We start from the raw sequence: 22,133 nt of genomic DNA, 5'->3' as shown, positions 1-22,133 counted from the left end.
GTAAATGACCTTTTATACCAATTGTGGCAAAGCTTAACTGCCCACGGAGCTTAAATTTAGTGCGTGCCGCATCAAACTCGGATGTTCCAACATCAAATTTCATGTGCGCCCAGTAAAATTCAGACTCGGTTTGGTGGTCAAGTTCAAGTATGTCAACAACCCAGTAGTGGTCCATGACCCAGTAGTGGACCATGGCCCGGTGGTTGGGGACCCTTGCTCTAGGATACAAACATATGTCAACTTTTTGTAACTTGCATAGAAAGAAAGCAATTACCTACAAAAAATAAATAAAAAATCCTAAGACCTTCTAGCTTTTTCAGCATGTTGGCTAAAAGGCACACTTGGTTGCAACAGATACAGATCAGGGGGTGACTACGGAGGAAGCAGAACCTACAGATGCAGGAGGGCCATGATGTATAGGGGGCACCATCAGGCCCTAATTAATGAGCAATGTCAACAGATATTGGTAAAACAGGACAACCTCTAGATATGTTGATTGCCCTAAAATGAGTTTGCTGAGGGCCCAGTAACATCTAGTTATGCCACTGCTTGGAACCAGAGGAAAACTACTGTAGAATCCCATAGGAGTAACAAGGGAAAACTATTGGAAGCAAGAATGGCAAGATGGGTACAGTAGATGGAGCTTCCTGATGGTGGCTGTCTTGTTACACTACTTCATCTGAACATGTTATAACAACCTGCCTGGATCTGAAATAGTGACTTATAGCTTACTATGCAGTGTGTTAAACAGGTGGGAATGGCTTGTTATACTGTTCTCAATAGGCGCTGAGCTCTCTATGAAATACCTAGATACTCCCCGGGGGTGCTGAGCCTGCCTAGGTACTCCCCGGGGGTTTGGGCATGCCTGTCATGACACATGTATTGTGAAGTCTGCTAGTGTTCCATCAACTACAAAGTAAAGGTATGGGATCTGTTATCCGGAAACCTGTTATCCAGAAAGCTCCAAAATACGGAAAGTCTGTCTCCCATAGACTACATTTTGTCCAAATAATCCAAATCTTTAAAAATTAGTTCCTTTTTCTCTGTAATATTAAAACAGTACCTTGTACTTGATCCCAACTAAGATATAATTAATCCTTTTTGAAAGCAGAACCCGTCTATTGGGTTTATTTAATGTTTTCATGATTTTCTAGTAGACTTAAGGTATGAATATCTAAATTGTGGAAAGATCCATTATCTGGAAAGCCCCAGGACCGAGCATTCCGTACAAAGGTCTGAAGAAAATCTTACAACTCTTTCTGATTCATGTAACAGGCACATTTCCCGTTCTTCACTAAAATTCTATTACTCCGCACCATGTGGTTTACGTTTCAGCAAATACGTGGTTTATATAGTCCAACCTTGATGCTTTTTAATAAAATCCAATGTTAGTAATATTATTCTGCATTTATTCGCAGTAATACACAGCAAAACCCCTATCTGCCATTAATTCTGTGCACTATCATAAATCAATGCTCAATCATTTTTGGCTTGGGTGTTTTAACAGATGTAAGGTTTTTACAGCACTGAGGTCTGTTTTAAGCTGATTATACCAATATTGGCAAGTGAAAAAGTGCTCTAAAATGTTTCAAAATACACTTTGCATGCGGATGACATAAAAGCAGGGTTATGTGGCATAATTAGAATAATACAAACACTGTAGTTAATCATGACATGTTTAAATAACACTGTTATACATCTGTTCACACTAACACATTATATTTTTGTACTTCCCTTCTAAACCAGACTCAACCACCCTCCTACTGGAGAATCTAGATAACTTTCTTTGGTGCATATAAACTTGAGACAAATGTTATTCATTCTACTCGCAACCAATGAAAATAATGTAAGCACCAATAACTAATACTTCTATGGGTAAAATCCATGCAAAGTAATCCTTTCCATACCTCCTTTACACACCTTGACCCTCTACTTCACCCTTATCTTATCAAGATTTTAAGGGTTTTTTTTATGAAAGAAAAAAGCAGCAGTACACAATGCCCCATGTTTTTTTCTGGATCAACTAGCAGTAAAGCAGCTTTTATATGGACAGAAAAGGTTAAACTCAATGGACATGTGTCTTTTTTCAACCTACTATGTTACTAGGTTACAGTCAATATGTACTGGTATAGTTACCCTTAGTGCTCAATATTGGTGTCTTGTACCCTTGCTTCCATCCAGAGCATTCAGTCAATAAATCCAATATGTGGGTACAGATACCACGAGGCGCACAAGTACTGCTGAAAAAAGTGCCTTTATTCACCAACACGATATGTTTCAAGCTACATAGCTCTTTATCAAGAGATAAAGAGCTATGTAGCTCAAAACATGTTGGGTGCACATTTACTTAGCTCAAGTGAAGGATTAGAATAAAAAATACTTCGTTTTTTTTTTTTTGGCTAGTTCGATCATCAAATTGGCTACTTCGACCTTCGACTAAGACTTTGAATCGAACGATTTGAACTAAAAATCGTTCGACTATTCAACCATCTGATAGTCGAAGTACTATCTCTTTAAAAAAAACTTCGACTACTTACTTCGTCACCTAAAACCTACCGAGCAAGAATGTTAGCCTATGGGGAAAGTCCCCATAAGCTTTCTAAGCTTTTTTTGATCGAAGGAAAATCATTCGATCGATGGATTCAAATCCTTCGAATCGTTTGATTCGAAGGATTTAATCGTTCGATCGAACAAAATGCGGTAAATCCTTCGACTTCGATATTCAAAGTCGAAGGATTTTACTTCGAGGCTCGAATATCGAGGGTTAATTAACACTCGATATTCGACCAATAGTAAATGTGCCCCGTTGTGTTGGTGAATAAAGGTTCTTTTTGCAGCAGTACTTGTGCGCCTCATGGTATCTGTACCCACGTATTGGATTTATGTGACTATGTCACCCATAATGCAACATTTTCTCCACAATTCCATAATAGTAGCAGCTGTGCATGAGTTTTATCCAATGCACTAAAAATCTTTCAATTGCGGTTACCCATTTTTATGAATCAGATGAAAATTGTAGGAGTAGGGACTGTGTCCTGTCAGCCACTTGTCATTAAAATAACATCTGTGCTTGGTTCTGTAGGGGCAAGTCTGCTGCAACCTATTGATAATGTAAAAAATAAATCAAAGAGAAGGGTGTTCTATTTAATGAATGGTGTCAGGACAAATGTAAATTTGAGATCTGCTATCACCCCTTTAGTCACAATTTCTATTACCCCACACAAAAGAATTGACACATGGCCACCATTAAGAAGAGAAGGCCATTGTTATTAATTAACAATAATAATTATCATGAATGAATACATCACAACTATAAGTTAAAGTAACAGACCACTTGTACCATTAAACAGTAGTAATCAATGCCCAGTATCTGCCCCCAGTAAGCCTGGTTCCTGCCTCCTATCAAAGTGCGAACCAAGGCTGTTCCACCTCCTGTCAGGCCCATCTAGTTACCAGCTCACTTTGCCCACTGCCCATTTAACTCACCTCTGTGGCTCAGAGTCATTCTTGCCAACTGCAACAAAAGCACCTCACCAAACCATCTATAGAGAAGGAGGGATGGAGGGATGCTGTTGTGTCCCTGGTCTTCCTCCTACTCGACAGCAACTGAAAGTACCTTCCAGTACCACCCTTACTCCCCCACACCCGGGAATCCTACACAGGAAAGGTGAATGGGAGCCAACCCTTTTAACACCGTCATATCCTTCTTCCCTGTGTTCCTCTATGGATCACTGGGCTCCAATACAAACAACAATGGGATCCATTTTTGTGCAACCACACTTGCAGCTGTAATCATAACTGAGTCCTTTTATCTTAAGGCCAAAGTCCAAATATGTACAGATATTGTCGACAGATCCAAGGTTTCATACTATAATCTGTTCTTTATTATTGAGTTAACAATCTGGATAGGTATTAAAGTTTTCTGCAGTTAGAAACTTCTGGACACATCCCTTCATGTGATGGGCAATATCTATACAGGTATGGGACCTGTTATCCAGAATGCTCGGGACGTAGTTTTTCTTTATAAGGGATTTCATCTACTAGAAAATCATGGAAACATTAAATACACCCAATAGGCTGGTTTTGCTTCTAATAAGGATTAATTATATCTTAGTTTGGATCAAGTATAAGCTACTGTTTTATTATTACAGAGAAAAGGGAAATCATTTTTAAAAATTTGGATTTTTTGGATAACATGGAGTCTGCGAGTGACAACCTTTCTGTAATTCAGAGCTTTCTGGATAACAGGTTTCCAGATAATGCATCCCATACCTGTACTAGTACAGCCACTCTTAAAAAAACAGTAAAATCCAACTGCTGCCTTTGCAAATATCTGCCTTGTTTGACGACAGATTCAACAGTATCCTGCAATTTTATATGCAGGATACTGTTGCAGTCTTCATGTTAATGATTCATCATTCTATATACTGAAAGTTCAGTCTTACTAGTATTCTTCCAATCTCAGACGATATCTATACCTATATGGCCAGCATAAGCAGCTTCCAACTCCCTGACACCATATAAAGATTATCCATATTCTTGGATACTGGCCCATTCTCAAGCTTTCGCAAATTATTTTGCTGGCAAAGCCCAGAAAATTGCAGTATTTCAAGACTTGAGAATATTACACTAAACTGCTGTAATAATAATGCTGTTAACAAAATGGTACAGAGACAACTTTTAGAACTAGTGGGCAACTAAATAAGAAATATGAGAATAGCTAATTATAACATCCCGCCTTGTGGATGTTTTCTGCCCCTACACACAGGCAGTTACAATAATAGATGGGTATATCTAATATATCTGCTTGGTTGATATGAGTTACAGAACTACATTTAGACTGGAAGTAGAATTAGTACTTCTTTGAGGTACAAGGTTATGTAAAGAGAACTTGACAAGATCAGGCCTCATTTTTATATACTGTAGAATTAATTGCAGTAAATATGAGTCTACAGATTAGGCCTTATTTACAGGTGGCAGTTCAGAGTGCAATGTGCAAAAACCAAGGTTGCCTCAGGGTTCAAATTCAATTTTGTCAGAATTTCTCTGCCTTCTACTTTAAAGGGCATGTAAAGGCAAAAAATAAAATCCCATTTTTATCCCATTACTTTCTTTAATGAAAAAGAAACATATCTCCAATATACTTTATTTAAAAAATGTGTACCATTTGTATAAGAAACCTGACTGTATGCAGTGAAATTCTCCCTTAATTTACTGCTGTGGATAGGAATTGTCAGATGGTCTCTAACTGCTGAGCAGGAAACAATCCTACTTATGAACAGCAGGGGGAGCCCCCGCCTTACTTCCCAGCCATGCAGAACTCAAGCAGCTTTGTTTATGACGATCCCTAAGCAGCCCAGACCACACTGAGCATGTGCACAGTCTTGGTCTTGCAAAGATGTTTAGCAAAGTAACAAGATGGTGACCCCTTGTGGCCAACTTTGAAAGCATAAATCATTTGTTTGATTAGGCTTGTGGTGCAGTAAGTTCATGTTTATGTTTAGTATACAAAATACAGCATTTCTAGCCTTATTCTATTTTAGACTTTACATGCCCTTTAACACCTCCTTTTTGTTCCGTGTATCTAATGTACACACACTTTATTTATGCCACATTTTGCATCTTGACAGATTGATTTAAAGCTGAAAGAACAAGTTTCTGTTTTAGGATCATATTCAATAGTATTTCCCATTCTAGGGCTTGTGAAGAATTTTCATATGTAACCAAAATAAATATCTAAATATTACTCTGTTATAAAACAATGCCTTTGCTCTTTATTTCCCTCAAAAATGTACTTCTTTAAATGACCAGATTTGCAGGATTGCATTTTTCCTGCAGGAAGAAAATGTTAGGAAAAGCCCAGTTGACTCCAATGCATTTGGCAAAATTATTTTGAAGTTTCGCTAATTGTTCAGTGAAATGGAAAAGTTTAATTAATCTATAGTTATTAGAAGTTACCTTAGAGTTCTATGACTGATTAAATCACTTGGACTGCATTCTTATGTCCTAAATTATCATGAAACTCCCCTGTTTTTTAGGATATTATTATTATTATAATACCTTTTATATAATTGTGGAGATTCAAGACTCCAAGGTAGTGATCTGTGAATTTATTTGGCACGCGCGAATTTGCGGGCGGAAAATTAGAAATGTGTCGAGAAATTTTTTTTGAATATTCGCCAGCGTCAAAACATTATTGCCCACAGTTTTATTACAATTACACATGGTAAGTGCATTTTCTGTTACGGGTCAAATTTATTTATTAAGGGTCGCATTTAGAGTTCATGGGAGTTTTATTCGATCAAAATTCGACCAACTGCAATTTATCAAAAAATCCCTGGACATCCCCCATAGGCTAAAATAGAAATTCAGCAGGTTTAAGGTGGCGAATTGTCAAATTTGAATTCTTAAAGGGCCAGTACATGATAAATTTCGAAAATCGAATTCGAATTTTTAAAAAAACTCTAATCTAATTCCCTAGTCAAATTTGACTGTTTTGGCCATAAAAAAACTCGACCCTTGATAAATCTGACTGGTAGTATTACATTTTCACATCAAGAAATAGGGAAAATATAATGAAATAAATGGCAAAAAAAGATTGTGAAGAGGAATATGGATATGGCAGGGATATGGATTTCAAAAATCTGGCAGCTATTCAGGGTCTTCAGCATTTCTGCCACAGATTGTCACCATACTTTGAAAAATAATAACGGTAGAGTCACATTCTTCAATTTAAGAACTCTGCACCTACAGTACAGTAAATTCCTAATTTTTCAGACATACTGGGACTTGAATATGGATGAAATAAGGATGGACTGTAAAGTCCACTCTCAGAAGGAGAGTTATGAGGTTGATATTTTTGCAATAGAATATGATGGCAATATCCAGGGAAGTGTCTGTGTGCTGAAGAAAGGTGAGGCAAAAAGTGGAGAATAGTGAGGGCGAATAAATTCACCAGGCATGGATTTGCGGCAAATTTCTGTGTTTTGCCACCCTTGAATTGTCGTGCGTCAAAATTGGTGCACGCATAAAAATTGTTGCACGTCAAAAATTATTCAGACGCCCATTGACTTTATTGAGTTATAAAAATTGATGCGCGTCAAAATAGTTTTGACAGTAATTGAATTTAATGCACTTCACAAATATTTGCCATTTTGCCATTTTGCTAATTATTCATCGGAGCGAAGCGGGACAGATTCCCCATCACTAGTGGAGAAGTGATGAAATTAAGATGAAGAAGTACTATTAGCAAAACCAGTAATGAAACCCAATTAAAAACACAAAGACTGCCCAACATAAATATGAACAGTTCCTGAATTAGTAAGAAAACAACACATGGTACTAGCCAGCATGCTTATACGCAATATATGTACTGTACAGCCCAGGAATAGGTAGAATAGGGAACTAACTACCCAAGAAATTACTATATCAGAGTTAATAACTGTTTTTTCATTTACTGTTGTTAATATAATATCATCGTGTCTTTATATAGAACCATCAGGTTACACAGCGCTTTACATTAATTTTACACAACTTCGATCTAAACTCCACAGGAGATTTTGAGAAATGGTGTTGGGTCGACAAAACGCATCTTACAAGTCGGATGTAGTCGCATGGGTCAAAATACAATGGGACTGATACGAAAATCTGACGTGTAAACTACATGGAAAATATTCCATCCGATATGACACGACTGTTAGATGCGAATGCTACATGCTGCATCTTCATTCAAGGAGACAAAATCTGCTGGTGTCTGACCAAATTTTTTCCCCATTGAAATACACTGACTGTTGGATGTAGATACATTAACAAACTATACCATCCAACTTTTTCTAGCTATAGAGGGATCAGATTTTGTAGCATCCTACACATTTCATGCTGTGTTGTGGTGTTGAGTGCGGTTGCATGTGAAGATGAGATAAAAGCTGACCCATAAATTTTGATCAAAATCTCCCATGTCGTTTTACCTTACACAATAATTAATAAACAAGGGCTACTGGTTTAAAATGGGTTTATCACCTATGGGTGTATACAACCACAGAAAAAATATCTCAAGCTCTTATGTTTACCTTCAAAGTGCATGCTACAACCAAACGCATGGCCGCCATCAGGGGGGCACAGCGGGGACAGTTGTCCTGTGCCCATGCTGCACTCTCTGAAAAGCCAGGCCCCCCTTAACATCTGAAGCGACTAAGGAAGATGTGGAGAAAAGACCCGAAGCATCAGCAAGACCCAAAGCAGTGGAAAGACCCGAAGTGGCGGCTAGATCCATATCGGTGGAAAGACCTAAAACAGCGGAAAGACCCAAAGCCGAAAGGAGCCAAACAAAGCAGAAGAATGACTTTTTACTGTGGTATGGGTGGGATCTGGGGTGGAGTGGGCAGGGAACAGAGGGCCCAGAAAATTTTGCTGTACGGGACCCTGTGATTTCAATTGGCTGCACTGACCAAACATCACAACAGGAACTAAAAATGGCACTCTAGTCCCACACTTTTTTGTAGATAATGTCTTACAGAAGAGATCCGACGTTTCTGACTGACCTACTGCATCTGATATCCCTGTCCCTAAACTGATCCAAATCTTGTTAAAACATATTCTCAGAGCAGCTAGAAAATTATTTTGCGCCAGAAACAAAGGCGACTTATTACATTGTCGGAACTTCAGCTCACAGTCTAAAGTCTTCAAAAGTTTCTTGGACCAAGTTTGAAGTCATTGACAATATCATAATGGAAATCAAGCATTTCCAAAGAGGATGAGCTAGGGTTTATTGCTCCCTTAAGACCAGTACTTCAGTGCATAGATTAAGGCATTAGGTCTAAAACCAGAACAGAAATTGTTGTCATATATTATATTGAATCATTACTGTTCTTAGTTTATTTCCTTAATAAAGTAAAATGAGGAACTGACTACTGTGTAGGCAAAGACTATTATTATATATCAATATAGTATCAGTACTAAAAATATGAAGGTTTAGACTGTGGCTGAATTAAAATTGATTTAATTAGGTTATAAAGGACTTGGAAAAATCAAATGTGCTTAATCAGCTTTTTTCTTTAATTTCTACAGAGGAGTCAGAGTACATAGGGACATATATGGCTTAGCTCTATCAAGTCAATGGCTGATACAGAATATGGTACTTAAAGGAGAACTCAAACCCCCAAACTCAACCCCCCAATTAAGAAAAGCCCCTACCTACTAAACTAGTTAGAATCCCCTCCCTCCCCCCTGCATATTTCAATAGCCCTGAAAATGTTCCTTAAATATTTCGCTCCTAACAGTGCAGAGTAAGAGCAGCTGAGCTTGTGGGCACCATGTTCTGGATCTTGGAATTTTTTAGGGTCTTCTTTGGATTTCTTAGAGTTCGCTTCAGCAATTTGAGTCCTCTTCAGAAATATCCAACACCTTTGGCGCATGCACAGTCGGTATAGACCGGAAGACTGCTCCAATTGCACATGTACCAATACGGTGCTGGAAGATGGCGCCCACAAGCTCCACTGCACTTACTCTACACTGTTAGGTGAGAAATATTTTCGGGACATTAAGCTATTCAAGTATGCGGGGGGAAGCAGGGAGGAGCTGTCTAGCTTAATAGGTAGGGGCTTTTCTTAATTGGTTGAGTTCTCCTTTAAATGTTTACTCAAAGTTAATGTGATCAAAGCGCAGGTCCCTATTTCTTCTTTTCTTAGATTTACCTTAGTCTGGTATGGTACCTCTGGATTAGAGGAAAGCTGCTATAATTTCAATAATTTATGTGTTGGGGGCTGACTGGGCAAGCTGTTTTTTAAGTGAGCACATTGAAGACTATGTTCTAGAGAATGATATTATAGTTAGTCATCAGCATGGCCTACACATTGTGTTTTTCAAATGTAGTTGCCTTTTATGGTGAAGCAAGCAGGAACTTGGACAGTCGGATTGCAGCAGAATAGAAGTTTTTGATACAGTGCTGTATAAACAACTGCTTTCTAAACTAAGGCTTGTTGGTTTTGGTAATGCTGTTTGTATATGGATAGGAAACTGGCTAAAGGGTTGTGTACAGAGGTTGGTTAGTAATGATACATTCTCTATTTGGAGTAGGGTTCTTAGTGATGTGCCCCTTATGACCACTTTCAATTGTTAAAGGGGAACTAAAGTCAAAAATGGAATAAGGCTAGAAATGCTGTATTTTGTATACTAAACATAAACATGAACTTATTGCACCAGAAACTTAATAAAACAAATGATTTATGCTTTCAAAGTTGGCTACAGGGGGTCACCTTGGTAAAATAAAGAAACAAACAGGCGGCATTCTGGATAAAATAAATAAGGAATCTATTCCAACATGAGGTGGATCCACATTGCGTTTCGGGAAAGAGTTCCCTTAATCATAGGGAGCCTATTTTACCAAGGCCAGCAGAGGCGCTGGTGGCTGAGCACCCGGTTTTGGAGTGGCATCAAGTGGGGGAGGAACACATGTGAAGGGTGAGTTTGGAGCTGCTCTATCCTTTTCACAGGGAGTCACCGTCTTGTAACTTTGTTAAACATCTTTGCAAGACCAAGACCATGCATATGCTCAGTGTGGTCTGGGCTGCTGTTGGGAGGGATTGTCATAAATTATCAAAACAGCACAAGTCAAATAATATCTGCCAGAAGCTGATACAGCAAGACTGATTAATAATCAGAATAGACAGACTGCATTGGGTCCTGTGTTGTCATGTAATCTAATGTGGATTTTATAGTTTTTGTATTGTTTTACACAAACTTTCTCCAACTCTGCAGAACCAGTGGCTGCAGCAAAATAATCCTTCAATGAGAATCCCAGTTTATCCATTCAAATCTGGCTCCATGATCTTTGTCCCTGCCACTGGAGTTGGAACCATTAAAGGGGGTGTAAAGGCAAAAATAAAATCCAATACAAATCTCTACACAATCACCGACTGTTCTACAGGGAAACAAACAAAGCTGCTTGCGTTCTGCATGGCTGGGAAGTAAGGTTGGGGGTTGCCCCCTGCTGTTCATAAGTATGATTGTTTCCCTGCAGAGCAGTTAGGGACCGTCTGAAGTTTCCTATCTTCAGCAGTCAGAGCAAGTAAAAAGAAGGGGGAATTTCACTGCATACAGTCAGGTTTCTTATAAAAACAGTACTCATTTTTTTTAAAAAAGTATATTGGAGATCTTTTTTCATGAAAGAAAGTAAAAATAGGATTTTATTTTTTGCCTTTACATGCCCTTTAAAGACTTGAGGGCATTGAAACTTACAATCAAAATCTGTGTAACAATGAAAGCCATAATTTTGCTGACTTTTTCCCTTACCCTTTATAACAGCTTATTCAATGTTTTTCTTTTTCCTCCACTTTCAGGAGAAATTTATAGCTCAAAAACAAAAGCCTTGTTTATCAATCAAAGTTAAATGAAGAAAAACAATGATTTTTTCACTTGAAACTTACAGGGAGTTCCCCAAGCAACATTGTGCAGTTTCTGGAATTAACTCAGTTTCTTCAGTAATGTAACATATTTTGGAACACTGTAACCTTGGGAGCTTTTTATCACAATCTCCAAGGAAAAAGCTGGTCGAAAAGCCATCCTAACAGATCGAATAAACAGTTATTCAACGGATATCCCTTTGATGAATCTCTCGCACCTTTTGCCACTGGGAGAGTTTGATCTATAAAAATTTCTGTGGCTCATTCTTTTGAAAATTGCTGTAGGTGCTTTCTATTTACACAGTGCTCAGTAAATGTGTCCAGTTTGTCTCAAAGGCAAACAATGCTGACAAACCTAGCTGATGTCTTCATGCAACAAAATGATTTTTTCTATATTTTATTTTAAACTGATTTCTCTTTCATGTTCTAATTATTGGGTGCTTGCACATCTTGCCATCTTCTCATCATTAATTTCCTTTAATTATGAATCTTTTTTTAAAACCCTTTTTAAAGTATGGACTAAACTAGATAATAGAAATGTTTACATTATGTGATATTGTACATGTGTCTTTTCATTGTTTTTAATGCTGTCACTCATGAATAGTGATGGGCGAATTAATTCGGCAGGTGCGAATTTGCGGCAAAAGGAATTTCGGCGTGAAAAATCCCAAGCGAAAATTTGCAGGCGTAAAAAAAAACGAGACGTCGGCGCTTTTTCACTAATTTTTCGACATTTCATGAATTTCACAGGAAAACGCCCATTGACTTCAATGCATTTCGAGAATTTTCGAAGTGAAACGGGACAGATTGGCCCATCACTAATCACTGCAGCAGAAAATTCAGGGGCCTCAAAAGGGCAGCAGTGAAGACTGACGTGCGCAGGGGTCTCCTGCTTTACTAAAGAGAAGTGTCAATTTACAATCCAAGGGCTCCAATTTTACAGATTGCAACAAGGGCAACCAGGGAATATAAAGCTACTCAATGTTTGCAAGGTAGATAATTATACTACCAGAACATAACTTCTCCCTTCTCCCTTTGCTGTGACTGTTTTGATAGCAGGAGTCCATTAGGTATTATAAACTTTCTTTCTATGTATTGTAGATCATCAAACTTTAGCGCTTTAAAACATAGGGGCTTATTTATCAAGGAATGTAATACTGTAGTCTACTTGATGCCTTTGTGCTATTTTACTTCAAATAAACATGTCTATATTAGAAGATCTGATTTGCTGTAGTGACCTAAAAGCAGTTAAAAAAATAACAAAAAAAATAACATTATAGGAAACAGCTCAGTCACAGAAAAAGGATGCAAATGTAAAGTGTTGAAAAAGATTTGGGAAGTGAATGAATGGATTATACTGGTATGTACTGGCATATGATATCTGGTTGAAATTCTAGAGTAAAGCAATTAAATTTGCTGCCAGATAAATAGTCAAAGTATGTCTGCTTAACTGACTTTGACAGTTAATTTTGTATGAATGAAAAGGACATTTTAGGCCGTCGTTTTACACACACAATAGAACTTGCCGGAAAAATTTTATTTACTTCTACGAGGAGGTGAGTCGGAACCTAGACATTGAGGTGGCAGTGAATGTGATCTATTTAGACTAAAGCATAGCATACAGTAACATACAGGTTACTGATTAAATTAAGGAAAATTGACCTGTAAACATTTGTATGTGGATAGAGAATTAGCAAGGATAGATTACAAAGAGTAAATGGAGCATTTTCTTTATTTCAATCTTTTTATTATTTTAAATCACAAATAACAGGACAAGACACAATACTGTAGATTACAGAATAGTATTAATCTTACAACACAAACAAAAAAAAAAAAAAAAGGGGGGGAGGGAACAGAAAAAGTGAAATACCAAGTTAACGTGACGTTACCGTATTCCCCTATCTAATGACATTATATGGGGCCTAGGCAATTATTATAGGTATCATAGCAAAGTGAACCACAACTTAAGAGGGTCATATATAACTGACCCATATCTATATTAAATGTGAGGATAGAATAAAAAGTGAGAGTGAAAAAAAAAAAAAAAAAAAAAATTTGTGCTTAGATTCAGACTCGTGCCCAAGTAGAGGCCCGAAAAGGGTGCATGTTACTAACTCCCGTGTCTCTAGGGTTTCTATGACCTAACTATTAAACTCTCGTTAATCATGGTGATCGAATCTCTATTAGTGCCTAAAGAGGAAGAAAAAAAAAAAAAAAAAACCCCAATACAGAACAGTCCCAAACTATACATTTCACCTCGACTGCTTACATTTACACATGAACAAGTATTTTTATACTATTACAATGATAAAAGATTGTCTGGCATTCCCGATCCATACCTATATTCAATCCAAGGATTCCATACTACTAGAAATTTCGAATGAGTATCCTGAAGGATGCTCATCATTTTCTCTTGGGACATAATCCAATCTATTCTGGATTTAACTGGCTCTATTGGAATTTGTTTTTGCTTCCATGCACCAGCTATCGTTCTTTTGGCTGACAGTAAGATAAATCCAAGTAGGCTAAACTGGGTATTAGTGAGGGCATCAGGTTTTTTACCAAATGGAGCATTTTCTAATTGGACCAGTGGTGTTAGTGGAGTACTTTAGGGGCATTGTTTACAGTTGTCTCTAGCCTATTGGTACTTTGCCCCCAGCTCAACATCAGTCACAACTTCAGTGTTCTTTAAGCTATGTTGAGAATCAACACAAGAGTGTAGCAATGGCTTGGGGTGGCAGGGGCCCCTTTCACATGCAGAATTACTCCTGGGCCAATTTATATGGGCATAGAGACACGTTCCTTTTAAAACTGGGATCACCATTTGAGTTGCACAGATGTCTACCTACGCCTTTTACTGTAGAGTGGCATACCTTCTCAGTAGCAGTAATTTTACATCATAATGGCACTGATTAACAAATATACAGGTTACTGACTGAACTATAAGTTGGCTTGAGCTGAAATGTGAGTAGCCTGGGACTAAACTGTTATGGAAGTGCATTTGTCTTGCACATAGTGTTTGTGATAGTTTATGTCCTGTTCACTTAAATGCGCAACATGCTTTGTGGGTAGCTGGTATCATTTGGGAACATGGAAACTTCTTACGAAGAGCCACAATCATCCCAACTGTCAGTGTTCCATGTATGTGATAACTAGGCCCATAATTAAAGCCTTTATATGTATTTGTTGGGGTGGGTTCTTACTAGATAAATAATATTACTATTATAAGCAATACCTTTATTGCTTTACTCACCTTACTTACCTTTAATTACATTATCTTATTTTCCATAATGTATTGTTTATATAATGTTCTATCTGACTACATTTTCTCTAAAACTGTCTGAAATTAAAATGTCAAAAACACCAAAAAAATTAAACGTCTAAACATATTTACGTATAGGAATGAATCCATAAAGTTCTCCGTTATTCATAACACACATATAAAAAGTAAGCCTCTCTTTATATAAAAAATAACACTGATAGTAATCACAGTGTTACTGGTTCTCTTATATTATTAGCTGAAAAGCAGCAACAAATCCAAAAAATTGAAAATCTATTTTTAACGTTAGCTATGTTCAATGAAACCATAAAATGAACTTAAAAAAATCATCAACATTTTAACCTACATATTCGTCAGTCCAGAGTAACTGGAGTGAAAAAGATGGGTTGGGCTTACAAGCCTCCCCCCCCTCACGGAGTGTTATTTTTTTTTTTTTTTTTGATTTAATTTGATGTGAGGTACTACAAAAGGGAAAGTTTGGGAACTTATAGGACTTAAAAAATGATGGATTATAAAAGAACGTTTCATAGTATATGCCTGCCTCATTGTGTTATGTTATGTAAATAAACCCCCCTTCTCATACCTTACATTGGACTTGTAGAACAAATAACTATTCACATATCAGGGACTTAATTTGGGTAAGTTGATAAACTAATAAATAGTTTTGTTTATTTCTGATTACAGATTAATATATTGAGTAATAAATAATGTTAAAAACACAGTCAGCAGAGTAACTATAGAGGAAGCATGGTCTGCTTCCTTTAAAGATACGTGGAACCCCCTATCCCCAACTGCTTTCTTACCTTCTATGGGAAAGGAGGATGAAGACGGCCGGGAGACTATGTCATGGGGCAGAACAGGCCAGTGTCTGGGCAGGAACAGGCTGGGAGTGGGCAGGAATGGGTCGGGGGTGGGCGGGTGGAATGGGTAGTGGGCGGGCAGTTGAGGTGTGCAGTGCGTCAGGCAATTTTTAAGATTTTTTTTGGGGCACTCTAGTTTCTTCACTGGGCAAAGTTTAGACATATCCTGCTTGTGTGTGAGGGGGTGCCAAAATTCTTTGGTGTAGTCCATTGAAACCCCACTCCATGAGAGTCAAGGTATGCAAAAGAATTGCACTGAATCCAGGATTTAGTTCGGGATTCAGTTTGGGATTCAGCCAGGATTCAGCCTTTTTCAGCAGGATTCGGATTCAGACGAATTCTTGTGCATGGCCGAACCGAATCCTAATTTGCATATGTAAATTAGGTGTGGGAATGGAAATCATGTAACTTTTTGTTACAAAACAAGGAAATAAAATTTTTTCCCACCTTTTCCTTTCCTGCCCTTAATTTGTACATGCAAATTAGGATTCAGATTTGGTTCGGTATTCGGCCGAATCTTTCACAAAGGATTCAGGGATTCGGCCAAGTCTTTCACAAATATGTCGGCGATTCGGCCAAAACCCCAAAAGTGGATTCGGTGCATCCCTAAAAAGAATGGGTTATGTTTCTAAACCAAGAAAGAACACCAGGCACTCACAGATCCCACAGACAGGCAAAGTTAAGCAACTGCAGACTTTATTTATTTATTGGGTGGTACTATCTCTTAGACCTGAAACATATATTATAAACATTTTTAGGACTTCTACTTAACACAGTGAGTTGTTAAAGGTCAAACTGTAAACCAATGTTAAAAGAAACTTTGATCCAATGGGCAAAAAACAGGAACAATTGCTTAAATGAGGCCCAACCAAGCATATTAGCAAAGCAGCTGGGAACTCTATTCAAAGAATTATAGCAGCTAAGATACATGAAAATGAAGGCCATGTTTCATTATGAAGGCTCCTTCTGTGAAACAATAGTAAAACATTTATTCCAAAATATCTGTTGTGTAACCACAGCTAAACTGCAATTCCAATAATATGAATTGAAAGTTCCCATTACTTACCTGTAGTTATTTATTTCTTATACAAATACGGGACCTGTTAACCCAGAAAACCCCAGGTACCATCTGTTCTGGATAACAGGTCCCATACCTACTATCCAGAAAACTTGGTACATGGGGTCTACTAGAACATGATGTAAACATTTAATAAACCCAATAGTCTATTTTTGCTTAATAAGGATTACTTATATCTTAGTTTGGTTCAAGCACAATGTACTGTTTTATTATGAAAGAGAAAGAGGAAATCATTTCTAAAAATTTGGATTATTTGATAAAATGAAGTCTATGGGAGACGACCTTTCTGTACTTTAAAGCTTTCTGGATAACAGGTTTCCATATCCTATACCTGTACTTACCTTATACAGAGCTGGCAAGTTAATACAGTGTTTTACAAAGGGTATTCATTATTCATCATTATTATTATTAGTCCCTGCCCTATTAGATCATACAATCTAATGTAGAGAACTGACCACTGCTTAGGTTAGGCCTTGCAGTAATAAGTATCAGACCCAACTGTACGCCTGAATTGCTGCCTCCGTTACATAGTCCTATCAGTACAAGTGATGATTTAACTCTATATAATCCTGCGTTTTGCTGTTGAATACATAACTACCAAAACACCAGCTAATACCGAATATGCAGATATGACTTGAGTAATGTTGAGGCGGTGCTTGAACAGTTAATATTCTAAACTGACTTTACTTGGCAGAGAAAGAATAATGAGAAAAAAGCCAGTATCAAATAAAACGGTTTCTCAGAATGTTGCTGCACTTTGGGATTTGTAGCTGTTTATTAACTACTGAACCAGGCTCTAACTCACCCACAGACATGCTCTTCTGGGGACTAATATCCCTTTCCTGCAATGACTGATTGTCATCATGAGCTCTACTCTGAGCCTGACAATATTCACCCAATATTCCCCCTTTTAAGGCTCTGTACACACTGGTGGCACTTGTTTTTTCTGTGCAAACTGATGGCGCAGTATAATTGGTACCAAGAGGTCAAGTCCTTTTTTTTTCTGCTTTCATCTTGGTGCCGGTGATCATTAATTGTTTCCATGTTTACAGACACTAGGGAAATCATGGGAACCTTTATTAATGGGGACAGAAGGCACACATGTTGGAAGTTAAAGAATACATCAGTGTCACTAAACTGCTCATGCGTGCAAAACCTAAATACAGTAGGTAGACTGGACTGAAACTGAAGAAGCTCCACATTAGCTGTATTATATTCATACCCCTCTTTAAAGTAGTAGGTAAATACCCACTCAGTACCTCAATACCTAATGAGTAACAACAGAGATTTTAGTACATCTGAAAAAATATCAGGATTATACCTGTTTAAAGGAAAAGCAATAAAGTAAATTGAAAAAGCTCCTTTGAGCACTTTTGCAGTTTACTTAGATGACAAAAAGGCTCTAAAAGCTTATTTTTCTCAACGCAAAGTTGGCAATTTGTATGCCACCACCCTATACAGAAAACCTCTCCAGTCAGAAGACTACTGCATAGGAGCCCTACTTTCCATCTTTGTCCATTGACTGCAATAAACTCTGGAGCAACATTCCAAACTCCAATATAATGCTGCAGACTGCAGCTGGTAATCAGTTTATCAGTTGAAATATTAATTGTTTCCAATATGGTGGTTATGATTTTAAATGTCTATTTATTGAGGGATCAATTCATTATTTGGTTTATGTATGTCTTTTGCATTAAAATTAGGAGATATGATCATACTTACTATATCTCCTTTACCAGTTGTCGTGACACTAGGGGCAGATTTTTCAAGATAGTCAAATAGTAAATTCGAATTCGAGTTTCAAAATTCACACATTCTATTTTTAATCCCCCTATTCGATTGTAAATTTGAATGTGAGATTCATCACAGCTCGACCATGGAAACAGTCCTAATTCGAATATTCGAAATCGAATAGAATACAAATTGAATACAATTTGAATTTTCAGGTCGGAATCATTTGATCAAATATTAGACATTCAAATTTTGTATCAAATAACCTCCCAGTCGAATTGTGAGTATATTCAAATTTAAAAACATTCACATGATAAATAGGCCTCTTGGTCCCTTATTAGGCAAGTGATTACAATCATTGGGGATGCCTAATTTTGGGACCCCTTCCCAATGATTTAGACGTTCTTTCTCCTTAAAATATACAAAAAAAACCATTTAAGAATTAAAAATGGTACTGTTTTATCATTACAGAAAAAAATCACAAAAATATAGCTTAAAATTAACTCTCTATGAGATATGGCCTTCCCATAATTGAGCTTTCTGGATAATGAGTTTCGGAATAAAGGACCTGCATTAAAGTTTGTGTTTCTTTATGTAGAACAGTGCTTGTGTTTTTGCAAGTGGTGAAAAATTGTGTGATTCTCTGCTAGAATTTTTCCTTGCATTTTGTTTTGCCAGGAAAAAAAAATGATTTTTTTTTTAAGGGAGAAAAACATCCGTTTGACTACAATGCATTTGCAGGGAGGGAAAAGCAGCAAAAAAACACCCATTGACTCGAATGTGCTTGGAGCAAGAAAAAGTTGCAAAAAATGCTAATATATTTGGGGAAATTTTGCTCATCACTATTTATGTACCACGAGCCACCCATGCAATATCCCATTGAGATGGCAAGATACTATTCGATTTGAAAGTGCAGTACTGCATGTAATAATTGTAATCTGGCATAAACTGAAATGCATAAAGTTTCATTTAAAAATCAGTTAAAACAAAAAAATATGGAACAGATTTTGTTTTGTTTTTTAGAATCTTATGATCAGCTATAGGAGAAACATAATTGGTGTGCCAAATACCTACCTGTACTAGAAAGTGTTTACACACAAAACAATTCTATATAATGGAACAGTAGAAAATCCACTTTAAAATTCACTTGCTGTTTCATGTGTTGCTGGATACATTTCCCTTTCCCCAAGAGCAGAAAAAGCTGCATGTTTTAAAATTCACATTCTTTTTTAGCACATGGTGTTCTTCAGATCGCTGAATTATAGATTACAGCTTGATTTTACCTTCACTGGGATGGAAAGTGTATACTTTTATTTATTGTAGCTTTATTATTATTTCACTCAAGTAGAAAGCTATTTCTAGTATATACAAGCCAAATGATAGTTAACAAAGGAAAACTTCTTCAGGTGGGTATAATGGTTCAAAACGGAATCTTCGCACTAGCCAAAAAGTTCTCTTGGAAAACTATATTTGACAAGTTCAATTTATTAATGGACTCTAGACCCAAATGCATAATGCTGTCTGTAAACCTGATTACACTATGGGGCTGATTCACTAAGGGTCGAATATCGAGGGTTAATTAACCCTCGATATTCGACTGGGAATTGAAATCCTTCGACTTCGAATATCGAAGTCGAAGGATTTAGCGCAAATAGTGCGATCGTAAAATCCTTCGATCGAACGATAAAATCCTTCGAATCGAGCGATTCGAAGGATTTAAATCCAACAATTGAAGGAATATCCTTCGATCAAAAAAAGTTAGCCAAGCCTATGGGGACCTTCCCCATAGGCTAACATTGACTTCGGTAGCTTTTAGATGGCGAACTAAGGGGGTCGAAGTTTTTTTTAAAGAGACAGTACTTCGACTATCGAATGGTCGAACGATTTTTACTTTGAATCCTTCGATTCAAAGTCGTAGTCGTAGTGGAAGTAGCCCATTCGATGGTCGAAATAGCCCAAAAAAAACTTCGAAATTCGAAGTTTATTTACCTTCGAATCCTTCACTCGAAGTTAGTGAATCGGCCCCTATATCACAGGCATGGAAACATCTAGCATAAAATGATTGTTTCAACTAGTGACCACTCTGCTTTCTTTATATCAAACAAATTACATCAAGATGGGATTGAATAGTCAACTGGGGATAGCTGAGCCCACATTTAAAAGCTGTAAAGGTTCAGAAGAAGAAAGCAAAAAAAAAAAAATATATATATATATATATATGTATAAAAGAAAAATTTTAAATTGTTAAGAATTGGCCATTCTATAAGATACTAAAAGTTAATTTGAAACTGCATTACCCCTTTAAAAGAAGAGAAGGTGTGAAGGTTAAAAGAAGAAAAGCCATGGATGTTAAGAGAAGAGTATGAATAGCTGTTAAGAGAACAGAAGAGAAGGGAGGGAGGGATGTTAATAGAAGGCATGGACTTGTTGTTAAGAGAACCGAAGGGTATCAAGAGAAGGAATGGCTGTTAAGAGAATAGAAGAGAAGGTTTGGCTGTAAAGAGAATAGAAGAGGAGGTATGGATGTTGAGAGAAGAATAGACATGAATCTTAAGAGAAGAGGAGACATGGATGTTAAGAGAAGAGGAGGCACAAATGTTAAGAGAAGAGTAGGCATGAATGTTAATAGAAGAGGAGACATAAATGTTAAGAGAAGAGAAGGCATGAATGCTAAGAAAATGTAGGGATGTTAAGAGTAGAGAAGGCATGGATTCTAAGAGAAAGCATGTTTTTTAAGAGAAGAGGAGACATGGATGTTAAGAGAAGAGGAGACATGGATGTTAAGAGAAGAGGAGACATGGATGTTAAGATCATTTCCACATCAGGCAATGATCATTAATAATAGGCAAACATTATACCCCATACACTTGGGCAGATTTATCAAGGGTAGAAGTGAAAATTCGAATTTCAAATTTGGAAATTCAAATTTTCGAGTTTCTTTAGTGGAATTCGACAAGGGAATAGTTTAAATTAGATTTGCGTTAAAAAAAATGTAATTTGATTTTCGAAATGTATCATGTACTGGCCCTTTAAGAATTTGAATTCATCTATTTGCCACCTTAAACCTGACTGGATTGAAGTTTTAGCATATGGGGATGTCCTGGAATCAATTTGGAGTTGTTTGCAGCCTTCCTGAAAATCAAGTTTCTTTCGGAGAAAAACGCTAATCGATTGCACAGTATTTACCACAAGATTTTGAAATGATTTAAGGCGTCAAGTTGCCCTGCAGAGAACACCGAAAGAAACGTATAATTTCTTCTGCTTTCTCTCAGGTCTCAGGTTCAAACACAAATTGGCAAGATAAAGTTATTCCACTCACACATAAAAAATCACTTTGCTTTTCAGTTTGCTGTTGATCAAATGACCTTTGAAGCCTAAATGAAGACTCATTTCCATTCAGGTTTTATAGACTTCCAGTATGTAAGTGTTTTAGTGAGACAATGAAGGCAAATGGAACTGACAGTGATCAATAGTTATACCTATTATTTTTTATAACTTTCTTTTTTTCATTGAATATAATGTTCGAAACTGTTGCTTAAAAAAAAAAAGGGAGGGGGTAAGGTGCCATGTTCATGTTATAAGAACTTTAAAAATAACATAACTTTCCATGGCGATATAGCTAGCGCATGTGTGCAGGGGTGTAACTACATGAAGGGGAGCCCAGGAGGTATAGGGGTTCCCATGTGATCCGAATTAATGCAGGTATGAGATCTTTTAACTGAAATCTCATTATCCAGAAAGCTCTGAATTACGGGAAAGCCATCTCTTGTAGATGGCATTTTAAT

This window comes from Xenopus laevis, chromosome 6L (genome assembly GCF_017654675.1).
Source record: "Xenopus laevis strain J_2021 chromosome 6L, Xenopus_laevis_v10.1, whole genome shotgun sequence".
In the NCBI taxonomy this organism is placed as follows: Eukaryota; Metazoa; Chordata; class Amphibia; order Anura; family Pipidae; genus Xenopus; species Xenopus laevis.
Note: the sequence above shows the minus strand (reverse complement) of the source record.